Below are 16,779 nucleotides of genomic sequence, written 5' to 3'. Positions count from 1 at the left end.
ACCCCAGCCCTAGGAAACTACAAATCATACAATATGTGGTTTTTTGGCTGGCTTCTTTCACTCAGCATAATTGACTTTTAGGCTCATCCATGTTGTAGCATGTATCAACAGTTCATTTCTTTTTTTTTTTTTTTGTGGTACGCGGGCCTCTCACTGTTGTGGTCTCTCCTGTTGCAGAGCACAGGCTCCGGACGTGCAGGCTCAGTGGCCATGGCTCATGGGCCTAGCTGCTCTGCAGCATGTGGGATTTTCCCGGACTGGGGCACGAACCCTTGTCCCCTGCATCAGCAGGCAGACTCTCAACCACTGCGCCACCAGGGAAGTCCCATTTCTTTTTATTGCTGAGTAGTATTCCTTTGTGTGGCCATACCACATTTTGTTTATCTATTCACCAGCTGAACATTTGCTGCTTTGCTTTTGCTTCCCCCTTTGCCCCTGAGTGACAGAGCATAGGCTGACACTTTTCTCTTCATTCTTTCAATATGCCTATTCACAATTTTAGAGAGTATGGCATATCAATTTTCCTAAGGGTGTGAAGCTAGGCTTTGCCAATTTTTTGGTGAAGGATAAAGCGATTTTTGGGGAATTGGTGAGGATAAAGACATTATGATTAGACCAATGCCTTACAAATATTTCCAAACCACAGACAATTGTGACAGGATGTATACCTGCCACAATCCACAAGAGGATACCTCACACACTCCGAAACCGCTGTCATTACAATACAACAGCACAAAACAATAATGACAATAACAGTGATGGCCACCACAATAAAACCTCCCAGGAAATAATGGGAAGAATGATGCTATTTGGGGGGAATCCAATGAGAAAAATTATATCAGTTATGCCAAAATAGGAATAAAAATGTTGTCCTAATATAAACATTGTCCTATATGCACTGATGTCTGTGGACAATAAGCAACCTTCTCAGAACATACTTTGAGAGCTGTATGTACAGCCTAACTGGTACACTTGAAGGTAAGAATTATCACTAAATAAATACATATCCCAAGAAGTTATTCAATCATTTTGTATTTTTGAGGTTTTTCTTTAACTACTTTTTAATACACAAAAGTATACAAACCAGTATAAAAAAGCTCCCGAGTAGCTATCACCCAGGCCCAACAACCACCAAACCATGGCAAATCTGCCCCATCCACAAGTTAATTCTGCCCCCCCATATTATTTTACAGCAAATTTCAGGCATCATATAATTTTATCCATAAATATTTCATCATGCAACTCTACAAGAGAATTTTTTTGGAATAACATAACCACAATACCATGATCACATCTAAAATATTATAATAATTGCTTAACATAAATTTTCCAGTCATTGTTCCTGTAATGTGAATTTATAACTTAAAGCAACAAGCCTAGATGGCAAAACAGCCTCTATCAGATAAAGACTTGGAGAAGAGGGGCTCCATGCATGTCTTGATAGAATACACATGGTAACATTTCTTCACATTGCCAAGTGATCTTGTCGGGCTGGGTTTTAAAGGACAGAAGGGAATGCAAAAATAAGCTTGGAAAACGTATGCCATATGGACATTAAAGAATTACTCTCCTCTTTTGGGTATGAAATGACTAATTAACTATTTGCAGCTAAAATGTGTGGGCTCTTTTTCAGAAAATGGAATATCTTTCCCTCATGAGCATATTGATTAGAGACAATCTAGACTGTCTGGGAATAGTTTCTCTGTAGCAGAACAAATCACACCCTTCAATACACTGTTTAATTTTAGATATATCTTGACACATTTATTTAAATATTTTGGCGCTGGATTTTTTTTTCCTTTAGGCGTGCCTGATGTCCGCATTTATAATTTAGCTGTCATTTTTCTCAAAAGGTTGTGTGGGGCAATAGGAAAAGCAATTCCAATTTGTCACATATGAGCAGTATGATCTTATACAAGTTACTTAACCTCTCTGAGCAAGATTTTTTTTTCCATTTGTTGGCCAACAAGGATTAAATGAGATAATGAATTTAGCATTATGCCTGCATCAAGAAATCATAGCTATTGTTTAAAAAAGAGGAATTTTCTATAATAAAAGTGTATAATTTATCAAAAGTTCCCCTATGATAGTTTTTCTTTAGCAGTATTATTTCTTACTGATTCTTCAACAAAACCATAATGTTACTGTGCGTGGATCAGATAGCCAAGAAATAATTTACATTGCCTCGAATGTTAATAAGAGCTTAGAGTAATAGAACTGTAGCTGATAGACACTCTCTTAAATCATTCTATTTTGAATCTATTTTTAAAAATTAGGTCAATTCAACCATCTTTATCTATTCTATCCTCTCAGAATAAAATATCAAACTTTTCTGTTTGAAACTAACACAAAAATAATGGGAAAGACCAAAAAAGTCTAATTCTCTCATCTTAGAGACAATATCAAAAAATCTACATCCTTAGGTTCTATTCCAAACCTGACCCTGCCCTGAAATATGCATGTGAGGAAACCAGAAAACTTCTATTTTTGTCCATCCATTTGTAGGCATAGAATGAAAATCATTTATAGTAGAATATTAATGAAATAGGTTGCTAGTTCAGCAAACAAATACTTCTATGCTCAATGTATGGTTTATGAAAATCTGTCAATTTTCTCTGCTTTTACAAGTTTAAATATGCTGTGGGTAACTGATTCTGTGATTGATGGTTTAGGATCTTGCCATACCTCATAGTCAGCAATAAATCTTCATTATGTAGTTCCTCAGAAATGAAGAGTGTAATAAATCAGCCCAAATGTGTCCTGACCTTAACACAGTTCCTGGTACTATTCTCTAGTGAATTATTTCCCTTTAGTAAAAGGGGACACACCACTGTAATTCCAGCTCATTGTAAGCTCTGATTCATTACTTGAAGTTTTATTACAGTGTGTCATGAGCATTCACAAAATGAGGCATGAAATATTCTTTGAGAGGTCAGCTTCAAAAGCACTATTGTGGTCAATCATGTAGATGGATAGCTACATACTGAGTCTAAAGCAGTTTTCTATTGTCATTTGCCAACCAGCTACAAAGTGAGCTGGGAGCAGTTCAGCTGGCCACTTTACCATGTCACTGTCATCCATTTAAAAAACTAGTGAGTGCCTATTCCATAGTCAGTCCTATGCCAGGTGCTGGTCTACAGAGGCCCTGCTCTCTGGGTGAAGGCACAGTAAATAAGCAATCGCTTTACAGTAATAAGTGTTGGTCACTTATCAAGTATTTATCCAGAACCTACTATATGCCAGGTGCTCTGCTAGGCCACTAGGGAAACAACAGTACACTAAGCAGACAAAAATATTTTAATGTGCTGTAATGTGCGCAGGATGCCATGTAGACCCAGATAAGAGGATCTAAATAGACTAATAGCACAGGGGTCAGGGAAAGCTTTTCAGAGGAGGTGATACTTCAGCAGAGTTTGGAAAGATAAAGAAGAAAAGACACTAGATAAAGAAGGCATTCTAGGCACATTATGGGAGGTGTGAAGTAGCAGGATACATTTGGGAAACCACTGGCAGGCTGATGTAGCTGCTGCCTTATCTGAAAACAGCAGAATATCATTTAAAGACTAAGCAAAGAGTGTCATGATTGTATTTGCATGTGAGAGTGCTCACTCTGCCTGCAATACAGAAAATGGACTGTGGAGAGGATGGAGAGACCAATTAAGCAGCTGGTGTCATAATCCTGATTGCAGAGTAGGAATGGAGAACACAAGGGTTATACTAAACTTATAACAGGACTTTGCAACTGATTAGGAGAGTAAAAGACTGAATGAGAGGGGCCTAGGAGACTTCTAGGTTTCTCGTTATAGATGCAACTACTTGAGTCATTGGTGCTGCTGAAAACTCTTCTTCATCAACTAAAAATTGGAGAGATTGTATAGTGCACTCAAGAAGCCTAAGATTAGATCACCTTCTCAGCCACTCTGGACCCAAAATTGGTTTCTGAGTTAAAGAAGGTGAGTTATTCCTGGAGACATAAGTGATTGTTAGTTTTGAGGAGGGCTTTGATGACTAAGAATGAACAGTTTGTTCTCACGGGTTCAAGAGCTAGTTATCATTTTCATTTTGGTGACATAACCTGCAGAAGTAGTTGAAAAAGTGGTTAAAAAATAAAGCTACAGGGACTTCCCTGCTGGTGCAGTGGTTGGGAATCCGCCTGCCAGTGCAGCGGACACAAGTTCAAACCCTGGTCCAGGAAGATCCCACATGCCACGGAGCAACTAAGCCCGTGAGCCACAACTACTGAGCCTGCACTCCAGAGCCCTTGAGCCACAACTACTGAAGCCTTCGCGCCTAGAGCCCGTGCTCCGCAACAAGAGAAGCCACCACAATGAGAAGCCTGCGCACTGCATTGAAGAGTAGCCCCCGCTCACCGCAACTAGAGAAAGCCCGCGCGCAGCAACGAAGACCCAACGCAGCCAAAAATAAATAAATAAATTTAGAAAAAAAAATAAAGCTACATTATGAGAGCTGCAATTATGATTACATCTTGTACTTTAGAAAGGATTAATTAGGAGGCACTAATAAAATTGGAACTATAAAGCCTCTCTGACCATGTAACTTTAGTTGACTAAATCGGAGTATTATTTTTCTAGCACAGTGCTTGAGAAAACAGCTCTAAACTGTGATCAATGCCTTATTACAATTTTACTGTCATTAAATATAAATTACATCTTTTCCCATATGGATAACATTTTAAAGATAATTTGTCACATATACATTATTATTCTTTAATTAACGGTCATGACTTCTCTCATGGACTCTTGCAATAGCTTGCAAATTGGTTTCTCACCACAGGTCTCTGTCCCCTCCATTTCACCTTGGTCTATCCCACTTCAGAATAAGTGAACACAAACTGATCAAATTGAACACAAACCTGACATTGTATTTCCCTTACATATTTTGAATGGTGACTAACAACTATAAAGCCCAAACCCCCCTGCATATTAGTAAAGGGCTTAATGATTTGGACCCATCATTTCTTGTCAATAGACAGCATATTACTGTGCCTCACCAACTTTCTTAGACTCGTGCCATGTGCAGTTACCTCAACCTGGAATGCCCTCCCTGTAGCTCTAAATTGGAAAACTGCCACTAAGCATCTAGAGAGTTCATGTATTATGTCCTCCATTATGTATGCCCATTCCCACCTCTCCTGAAAAAACTTCAAGTTGCTCCCTGGTCTCTGTCTCTAACCTACCATGTTCATCCAAGCATTAGCTTTTATCAAGTTTTAAAAGTTTGGTTTTTTGTCTGTAAATGTGACTATAAGCCCCTGGCTAGTAATTTTGTTTTACATTTGTACCTTCAGCGCCTAACAGAGCATCTGCTTGAATTCAAGAATGGATAAATGAATATCTCCTCCCTGAAGCTGCCCTTCACCGTTGCCTAGGCAGTTAACTGGTCCCTTCCTCTGCCTCCCTTTAATACTTACCATATTATCTCCAGTATGGTACAATACTTATTACTTTATATGTCTATCTCTCCAATACAGTCTATGGGCTGAGACCATTTTTTATCCTTATAGTTTCTGCACCTAGCATGTAATAGGCCCTCAGTAGATATTTACTAAAAGAACAAAAACCTTGAAAGCATGCTCCTCAAACTTGTGGGTTGCACTATATTTAATATGTTTAATGCCAGACTCTTGATTCAAAAAGATTTGGATTGAGGGAAGACTGCTGCCATGTCTGCTGCAAACAGTGGGGTGTTGCTCCAGGACCTTGCTTCAGACATATGTCTTACATTTCATCCCTAGCCTGAGCAAAGGAAATCTCTTTGAGGACTGGGAAGAAACAATGGCCTCACTGCAAGATGAATCTAACTGTTGGGTCTACAGTGATGCTGTTGTCATCCTCCTCTGGAGGGCCATGGAAAATTGACCCAGGTAATGCGACCATGTGGGGATGACTGACAATGGGGGGAAAAGACAAACACCACCTTCCTGTCCCGCAAGCCAGTATATCAAAAGAACCCCCATCGGTAAACGTTACTGTACACATCACACACTTTGCCAAGGTTACGGCTCACGAGCCCCCCACCCTCACCCCCACCCCAGGCTATGTTGTGTGGAATGGAATAGGCTGGCTTTTGGACACACAAGTCCAACTAGCAGGATTAACTATTTTTTTGTTTGGAAAATCATGTAATTGGTCCACCCCTAATAGTACCCAAAATAACATGGGGTGCCAGACCTGTACTGTGACTGCTGACTTCTGGCTAGGCCACCAGAATGTTTCTTTTAGAGCTGGGCCTTCCCCTCTCCATGGAGGGGACTTACCTTCCTTATAACTGGACAGGACACTGCTGCCATTGACTCTCCACTGACCTGGTAAGCAATTGGCTCCAAGATTTGCCTATATCCTGGCAAATGACTGTTCTTAGCATACTGGGTATCTTACTCTTGATAGCCCTTGGCTGCTGCTGTCTGGATTCTATCTGTGGTACCTGGCTGCAGTGCCCCTCTATATACCTGACCCAGGGATATCTCAGAAGAGGGGTGGATCAAGATTGTAAGGGTCATGCAGGGTATGTAAGGGTGGAGGGTATGGTCAGGCCCGCCGAAATGGCTGTTCTCTTCCTCTCTGTACATCCCCAGCTTGACCAGTCCCTGCTTCACCTACACCCCTGACTGACCTTCCCTCTTAATCATAGAGCCTAATCAGTAAATGCCTATGTGCTTGCCCCTAGTCCCAGCTAGTGATTGTTCTAATCTTTAGATCAGAACATCTCCACCAAGATAACTTATCAAAGGGGTGGTGAGGGGAGTGCTCCTCTGCTGGTTTCCCTGGTAACCAATGAGCCGACCTGATGTCAATTTCCCCTATAACTGGTAAACACCCCTTCCCCACCCCAGGGAGCAAAGACTGCTGCCATGTCTTTCATGTCCTAACCATTGCAGTCTGCTATACATGGTGGGGTGTTGCTCCAGTACCTTGCTTCAGACATGTAAGATCCCCCCAATCCATTAAACCATCAATGTCTCTGTTGCTGACTCGGGCTCTTTCTTTGGTCTTGAGGCTGGGTAAGTACAGGAGCTGCAGGCCCGTGGAGTGCAGCCCAACAACAGTGAACTCAGGTGATCTGTCAATTAGTAGGCGTCAATCCCATTTGTGGAAAGTGAACGTAAGAGTATGTGTGAGATGGAAAAGATTCAGAAAAGGATGAACATGTTTATGGAGCACAAAAGAATAGTTACCAAGGTATAGTTGGATTGCCAGATATATTAGAAAGTTACTGGGATTTGTGATTCTGTATTTAGATGAGGATCAATATTCTAATAATGTGCTTCATCTGAAGCAGCCACTGAATAGAGAAGAATTTTGAGTCACTGGGATTGGTATCTTGATCAGGAGATATGGTAAGAGGTCAGATAAACTTAAGAATCATTTGTCTTAGTAAAAATAGGTTTAAATGAGTACATGGGGATTAAATTAGACAGTAAGAATGAGGAATGCTAGGGGCTGATGGATGGAAAGTGGGGACAATGGAATAGCGGAGTCCCAAGTGATAGGAGAGCTTATACATGGGGAGTGATCCTGTGAATGAGCTGGAAGTAGACAATGTTGTAGTTGCTCGATGTGCTCTCTGATTATTGATTTTATAGGTCACATTCATGGTGAAACCTAAGTGTGGTATGTATCCCATTTTTAGAAATGTTAAGTTGGAAAACAAAGCAAAATTTGTACTACAGCTGTGGCATTGTCTAACCATGTAATTTTGTGATATCATTCCTTCCAAACCTTTGTTCACATTATTTATTAAATAAACCAAATCAGCAAGTTTTTTTAAATGAGGATTAATAAAGCAAATATATGTAAAAAAAACCTAGATTTTAAAAATATGATATGGAATGGCTTGAAAGATGAAACAAAACTTGCTAGATTAAATTTAACAGAAATAGGGGACTTCCCTGGCGGTCCAGTGGTTAAAACTCCACACTTCCACTGCAGGGGGCGCAAGTTTGACCCCTAGTTGGGGAACTGATATCCTGAATGGCGTGCGGCGCAGCCAAAGGGAAAAAAACAATTTAACAGAAAGAGGTCTAAAGCTCCAAATTTAGGTAGACATTAGGTTTTCATTTGCCAGGTGAGAGAGAATTGAATCAACAGTATGATATGACTGAAAATAAAACAAAGAAACCTACTGCTACATATTAGTAGGGAATGCAACTGGAGCAAGAGAGTTGAGCCCTATCATACCATGAGCTCTTCAGACATATCTTCGATATTGTGTAATTTACGGGCCCATACCAAAATAGAGAAACTACAGAAGTAGGTAAATGGGCTCATAAGTGGCCTGAAAACCATGAAAATGAGGGACAGAGAGGAATAGGAATGACTAGCTTTGGGGGAAAAAAAGGTAGGAAGAGCAGGGGAGAATACTCAGTATTAGCCAAAGGGATGAAGATTCCAGTTCAACTTATTTTAGGTTATTAGTGCTTATACATCTACCTCATTTTGCAAGTGAAGAAGGCATTATGTTAAGTGAAATAAGTCAGACAAAAAAAGACAAATACTTTACGATCTCACTTATATGTGGAATGTAAGGAAAACAAAACAAAAACACCAAACTCAAAGAAAAAGAGTCAGGGTGGGGGGCGGGAAGGACTGGAGGAAGATGATTACAAGATATAAACTTCCAGTTATAAGATACATAGAAAAGCAGCTGGAAGGGCAAACCCGAGCACCAGGAGATGAAAAATGAGAGTAAGTCAGGAGAAAAGATGGTGGAAGAGTAAGACGCAGATATCACCTTCCTCCCCACAGATACATCAGAAATACATCTACATGAGGAACTGCTCCTATAGAACACCCACTGAATGCTGGCAGAAGACCTCAGACCTCCCAATAGGCAAGAAACTCCCCATGTACCCAGTCTGAGCCACGTGGATTAAAGGCTCTTGGTGCTCCAAGCAGACGTCAGGGCTGTGCCTCTGAGGTGGGAGAACCAACTTCAGGACACTGGTCCACAAGAGACCTCCCAGCTCCACGTAATATCAAACAGCAAAAATCTCCCAGAGATCTCCATCTCAACACCAAGACCCAGCTTCACTCAACGACCAGAAGGCTACAGTGCTAGACACCCTATGCCAAACAACTAGCAAGACAGGAACACAGCCCCATCCATTTGCAGAGAGGCTGCCTAAAATCGTAATAAGGCTACAGACACCCCAAAACACACTACCAGACGTGGACCTGCCCACCAGAAAGACAAGATCCACTCTCATCCACCAGAACACAGGCAGTAGTCCCCTCAATCAGTAAACCTACTCAACCCACTGAACTCACCTTAGCCACTGGGGACAGACACCAAAAACAACGGGAACTATGAACCTGCAGCCTGTGAAAAGGAGACCCCAAACACAGTAAGATAAGCAAAATGAAAAGACAAAAAAACACACAGCAGATGAAGGAGCAAGGTAAAAACCCACCAGACCTAACAAATGAAGAGGGAATAGGCAGTCTACCTGAAAAAGAATTCAGAATAATGATAGTAAAGATGATCCAAAATCTTGGAAATAGAATACAGAAAATGCAAGAAACATTTAACAATGACCTAGAAGAACTAAAGAGGGAGCAAGCAATGATGAACAACACAATAAATGAAATTAAAAATACTCTAGATGGGATCAATAGCAGAATAACTGAGGCAGAAGAATGGATAAGTGACCTGGAAGATAAAATAGTGGAAATAACTACTGCAGAGCAGAATAAAGAAAAAAGAATGAAAAGAACTGAGGACAGTCTCAGAGACCTCTGGGACAACATTAAACGTGCTAACATTCAAATTATAGGGGTGCCAGAAGAAAAAGAGAAAAAGAAAGGGACTGAGGAAATATTTGAAGAGATTATAGTTGAAAACTTCCCTAATATGGGAAAGGAAATAGTTAATCACGTCCAGGAAGCACAGAGAGTCCCAAACAGGATAAATCCAAGGAGAAACACGCCAAGACACATATTAATCAAACTATCAAAAATGAAATACAAAGAAAACATATTAAAAGCAGCAAGAGAAAAACAACAAATAACACACAAAGGAATCCCCATAAGGTTAACAGCTGATCTTTCAGCAGAAACTCTGCAAGCCAGAAGGGAGTGGCAGGACATATTTAAAGTGATGAAGGAGAAAAACCTACAACCAAGATTACTCTACCCAGCAAGGAGCTCATTCAGATTTGACGGAGAAATTAAAACCTTTACAGACAAGCAAAAGCTGAGAGAGTTCAGCACCACCAAACCAGCTTTACAACAAATGCTAAAGGAACTTCTCTAGGCAAGAAACACAAAAGAAGGAAAAGATCTACAAGAACAAACCCAAAACAATTAAGTAAATGGTAATAGAACATACATATCGATAATTACCTTAAATGTAAATGGATTAAATGCTCCCACCAAAAGACACAGACTGGCTGAATGGATACAAAAACAAGACTCATATATATGCTGTCTACAAGAGACCCACTTCAGACCTAGGGACACATACAGACTGAAAATGAAGGGATGGTAAAAGATATTCAATGCAAATGGAAATAAGAATAAAGCTGGAGTAGCAATTCTCATTACAGACAAAATAGACTTTAAAATAAAGACTATTACGAGAGACAAAGAAGGACACTACATAATGATCAAGGGATCGACCCATGAAGAAGATATAACAAGTGTAAATATTTATGCACCCAACATAGGACCACCTCAATACATAAGGCAAATACTAACAGCCAAAAAAGGGGAAATCGACAGTAACACAATCATAGTAGGGGACTTTAACACCCCACTTTCACCAATGGACAGATCATCCAAAATGAAAATAAATAAAGAAACACAAGTTTTAAATGATACATTAAAAAAGATGGACTTAATTGGTATTTATAGGACATTTCATCCAAAAACAACAGAATACACATTTTTCTCAAGTGCTCATGCAACATTCTCCAGGATAGATCATATATTAGGTCACAAATCTAGCCCTGGCAAATTTAAGAAAATTGAAATCATATCAAGTATCTTTTCCGACTACACCGCTAGGAGACTAGATATCAATTACAGGAAAAGATCTGTAAAAACTACAAACACATGGAGGCTAAACAATACACTACTTAATAACGAAGTGATCACTGAAGAAATCGAAGAGGAAATAAAAAAATACTTAGAAACAAATGACAATGGAGACACGATGACCCAAAACCTATGGGATGCAGCAAAAGCAGTTCTAAGAGGGAAGTTTATAGCAATACAATCATACCTTAAGAAACAGGAAACATCTCGAACAAACAACCTAACCTTGCACCTAAAGCAATTCGAGAAAGAAGAACAAAAAAACCCCAAATTTAGCAGAAGGAAAGAAATCATAAAGATCAGATCAGAAATAAATGAAAAAGAAATGAAGGAAAGGAGAGCAAACATCAATAAAAGTAAAAGCTGGTTCTTTGAGAAGATAAACAAAATTGATAAACCATTAGCCAGACTCATCAAGAAAAAAAGGGAGAAGACTCAAATCAATACAATTAGAAATGAAAAAGGAGAAGCAACAACTGACACTGCAGAAATATAAAAGATTATTAGAGATTATTACAAGCAACTCTATGCCAATAAAATGGACAACCTGGAAGAAATGGACAAATTCTTAGAAATGCACAAGCTGCCGAGATTGAACCAGGAAGAAATAGAAAATATGAACAGACCAATCACAAGCACTGAAATTGAAACTGTGATTAAAAATCTTCCCACAAACAAAAGCCCAGGACCAGATGGCTTCACAGGCAAATTCTATCAAACATTTAGAGAAGAGCTAACACCTATCCCTCTCAAACTCTTCCAAAATATAGCAGAGGGTAGAACACTCCCAAACGCATTCTATGAGTCCACCATCACCCTGATACCAAAACCAGACAAAGACGTCACAAAGAAAGAAAACTACAGGCCAATATCACTGATGAACATAGATGCAAAAATCCTCAACAAAATACTAGCAAACAGAATCCAACAGCACATTAAAAGGATCATACACCATGATCAAGTGGGGTTTATTCCAGGAATGCAAGGATTCTTCAATATACGCAAATCAATCAACGTGATACACCATATCAACAAACTGAAGGAGAAAAACCATATAATCATCTCAATAGATGCAGAGAAAGCTTTTGACAAAATTCAACACCCATTTATGATAAAAACCCTGCAGAAAGTAGGCATAGAGGGAATTTTCCTCAACATAATAAAGGCCATATGTGACAAACCCACAGTCAGCATTATTCTCAATGGTGAAAAACCGAAACCGTTTCCACTAAGAACAGGAACAAGACAAGGTTGCCCACTCTCACCACTCTTATTCAACCTAGTTTTGGAAGTTCTAGCCACAGCAATCAGAGAAGAAAAAGAAATAAAAGGAATCCAAATCAGAAAAGAAGAAGTAAAGCTGTCACTGTTTGAAGATGACATGATACTATACATAGAGAATCCTAAGGATGCTATCAGAAAACTAGTAGAGCTAATCAATGAATTTGGTAAAGTAGCAGGATACAAAATTAATGCACAGAAATCTCTGGCATTCTTATACACTAATGATGAAAAATCTTGAGAGTGAAATTAAGAAAACACGCCCATTTACCATTACAAAAAAACAATAAAATATCTAGGAATAAACTTACCTAAGGAGACAAAAGACCTGTATGCAGAAAACTATAAGACAATGATGAAAGAAATTAAAGATGATACAAATAGGTAGAGAAATATACCATGTACTTGGATTGGAAGAATCAACATTGTGAAAATGACTCTACTACCCAAAGCAATCTATAGATTCAATGCAATCCCTATCAAACTACCACTAGCATTTTTTACAGAACTAGAACAAAAAATTTCACAATTTGTATGGAAACACAAAAGACTCCAAATAGCCAAAGCAATCTTGAGAATGAAAACTGGAGCTGGAGGAATCAGGCTCCCTAACTTCAGACTATACTACAAAGCTACAGTAATCAAGACAGTATGGTACTGGCACAAAAACAGAAATATAGATCAATGGAACAGGATAGAAAGCCCAGAGATAAACCCACACACATACGGTCACCTTATCTTTGATAAAGGAGGGAAGGCTATACAATGGAGAAAAGACAGCCTCTTCAATAAGTGGTGCTGGGAAAACTGGACAGCTACATGTAAAAGTATGAAATTAGAACATTCCCTAACACCATACACAAAAATAAACTCAAAATGGGTTAAAGACCTACATGTAAGGCCAGACACTATCAAACTCTTAGAGGAAAACACAGGCAGAACACTCTATGACATAAATCACAGCAAGATCCTTTTTGACCCACCTCCTAGAGAAATGGAAATAAAAACAAAAATAAACAGATGGGATCTAATGAAACTTAAAAGCTTTTGCACAGCAAAGGATACCATAAACAAGACCAAATGACAACCCTCAGAATGGGAGAAAATAATTGCAAATGAAGCAACTCACAAAGGATTAATATCTAAAATTTATAAGCAACTCATGCAGCTCAATAACAAAAAAACAAACAATCCAATCCAAAAATGGGCAGAAGAACTAAATAGACATTTCTCCAAAGAAGATATACAGATTGCCAACAAACACATGAAAGAATGCTCAACATCATTAATCATTAGAGAAATGCAAATCAAAACTACAATGAGATATCATCTCACACAGGTCAGAATGGCCATCAACAAAAAATCCAAAAACAATAAATGCTGGAGAGGGTGTGGAGAAAAGGGAACACTCTTGCACTGCTGGTGGGAATGTAAATTGATACAGCCACTATGGAGAACAGTACGGAGGTTCCTTAAAAAACTACAAATAGAACTACCATATGACCCCCCAATCCCACTACTGGGCATATACCCTGAGAAAACCATAATTCAAAAAGAGTCATGTACCAAAATGCTCATTGCAGCCCTAATTATAATAGCTAGGACATGGAAGCAACCTAAGTGTCCATCAACAGATGAATGGATAAAGAAGATGTGGCACATATATACAATGGAATATTACTCAGCCATAAAAGGAAATGAAACTGAGTTATTTGTAATGTGGTGGATAGACTTGGAGTCTGTCATACAGAGTGAAGTAAGTCAGATGGAGAAGAACAAATACCGTATGCTAACAAATATATATGGAATCTAAGGAACAAAATGTCATGAAGAGACTAGGGGTAGGATGGGAATAAAACACAGACCTACTATAGCATGGAGTTGAGGATATGGGGAGTGGGAAGGGTAAGCTGTGACAAAGTGAGAGAGTGGCATGGACATATATACACTACCAAATGTAAAACAGATAGCTTGTGGGAAGCAGCCGCATAGCACAGGGAGATCAGCTCTGTGCTTTGTGACCACCTAGAGGGGTGGGATAGGGAGGGTGGGAGGTAGGGAGACACAAGAGGGAAGAGATATGGGAACATATGTATTTGTATAACTGATTCACTTTGTTGTAAAGCAGAAACACACCATTGTAAAACAGTTATACTCCAATAAAGATGTTAAAAAAATAAAATAAAAGGAAAGGAAAGGAAAAAAGTGGGAGTACAATAAAAAACAAAACAAAACAAAACAAAACAAAACGAAAAACAAAGGAGGAAACTGAAGTCCAGAGAGTTCAATGGAGTTGCCTGAGGTCAGTAGGCTAACTAACAGACTTAGGACTTAAACTCTGGTTCATATACCAGGCTGCTGGAAGCTGGGTTTCTTTAAAGTGATATTCATCCTTGGGACTTCCCTGGCAGTCCAGTGGTAAAGACTCCACCTTTCCAATGCTGGGGCGAGGGTTCGAAAAGATCTGGGAACTAAGATCCCACATGCTGCACAGCGTGGCCAAAGGAAATAAAAAAGTGATTGTTTTTAAACAATCACTTTTTTTTTTTTAAACCTCTAAGTGTATTAACAAATGCATTTTCAGTATCTTGTAGATCCCAACCAGTCATGAGTTCTCTGTTCATCACTGGAACCATTTGAGGAGATAATTCTCATCAGAAATAAATAGGAAAGTCTTGTATTAGGTTGGAGTTTAGACTTGAAAATCTCTTATATCACTGCATATACTAGGATTGTAAAATTCTATGATAAGATATAATTACTTGAATTAATATATAACTACATTATAACCATGCAGTACAGTTTTGGTCCTGGAGTCAGACTGTCTGGGTTCAAATTCCTGCTCTTCCACTTACCGTTTTGAGAGGCCTTGGGCACATGATTTAACCTCTTTCACTTTCAGTATCCTCATTTGTAAGATGGAGATAACAATACTTAGCTCATAAAGTTATTGTGAGAAGTGAATGGGATTATATACAGCAAACAGCTAGCAAACAGAACTCAACAAATATCAGCTCTGAAGAAAAGAGGTAAGAGGAAAAGAGGTAAGAAGAAAAGAGGTCTGAGGGCAGGGCTGTGGAGAACAACATTTAGCTGTTGTGCTGGGTTGCACTGTATTCCCCCCATTTCTTGTCCACTGGGAACCTTAAAATATGATCTTTTTTGGAAATAGTCTTTGTAGATATAATCAAGTTAAAATGAGATCATAGTGGATTAGGATTGGGACCCTAATCCAATGACTGGTTTTCTTTTCTTTTCTTTTTTGGCCGAACGGCCCAGCATGCGGAACTTCCCCAACCAGGGATTGAACCAACGCCCCCTGCAGTGGAAGACAGACAGAGTCTTAACCACTGGACCACGAAGGAAGTCCTGGTTTCCTTATAAGAGGGAAATTTGGACACAGAGAGCTATGCAGAAAGAAAATGTTGTGAAAACGCTGGGAAGAGAACGTCCTATGAACGCACAGAGACACAAGACCAGGAGACAACAGAGACAAGAGATTGGAGTGATGCATCCACAAACAACGAAAGACCAAGGGTTGCCGGCAACCACCAGAAACTAGAAAGAAGAAAGAAAGTATCCCCCTAGAGCCTTCACAGAGAGCATGACCTTGCTGACACCTTAATCTCAAACTTCTAGCCTCCACAACTATGAGAGGATATATTTCTATTGCTTTCAGCCACTCTGTTTGTGGTACTTGGTTATGGCATCCCTAGGAAACTAATATAGCTGGTGAGCAGTCAGGGAAAACACAGAATGGATAATAATACTTCATAGTTTCAAAATACAATGTCAATGGATCCTCACAACTAACTTGAGAAATAGCAGGACAGTTTATAGATAAGTAAATGGATGATCAAAAGTATTAGAGACTGGACAGAAGGTGGCAGAAACAGAATTTGAGAGATGAGTCCTGTTCAAATACTCCGATCCTAGTTGGCAAAATGCTTCATCCTTTCTCAACCTTTTTGAAGTTTCCTTCCCCATCACAACTCCAACATCATCCTCTTACCTCCAGCAACTCAATTTCAGGAAGACCACTCATCAGTGAACTCTACTAACGTCACATTTTCCAAGCTTATGCATTGTATAGCTTTAACTCTTATTATAGAAGGACCTTATCCTTCAGTGGGGAGGTTCAGGCACATACAGTAGGTAAGAAAGACAAACTGGGGAAAAACAGGTCATTTCCCTTTCTACAGTCATAGAGACAAGGCAGCAACCTACGCCACTGACTCCAGTTTTCACGGGCAATTTCAGCAGAAAGAAAACAGACCTAACCGAACTTTTCTCAGGTTACACAGTTTCTCAGTTTTAGAGTAAACAGAAACCCGATTCAATGTTCCTTCCATTAAACCACCTTGATCGTTCCTCCACAGACAGATTTGTAGATGCTACTAACTGCTTTCTTTTAGATTAAAATTAACTTTCAGCAGAATGACCA

At 39.3% G+C, this 16,779-nt stretch overlaps 1 protein-coding gene across 2 annotated transcripts in view; it reads right to left on the bottom strand.

Moving 5' to 3' along the window:
- Positions 1-16,779, bottom strand: part of ARMH4 (armadillo like helical domain containing 4) — a 204,200-nt gene that overhangs the window by 186,937 nt on the left and 484 nt on the right. The window lies entirely within an intron of this gene.

Source organism: Kogia breviceps, chromosome 3 (assembly GCF_026419965.1).
Source record: "Kogia breviceps isolate mKogBre1 chromosome 3, mKogBre1 haplotype 1, whole genome shotgun sequence".
Taxonomy (NCBI): Eukaryota; Metazoa; Chordata; class Mammalia; order Artiodactyla; family Physeteridae; genus Kogia; species Kogia breviceps.
Note: the sequence above shows the minus strand (reverse complement) of the source record. Positions and strands in the feature narration are given on the sequence as shown.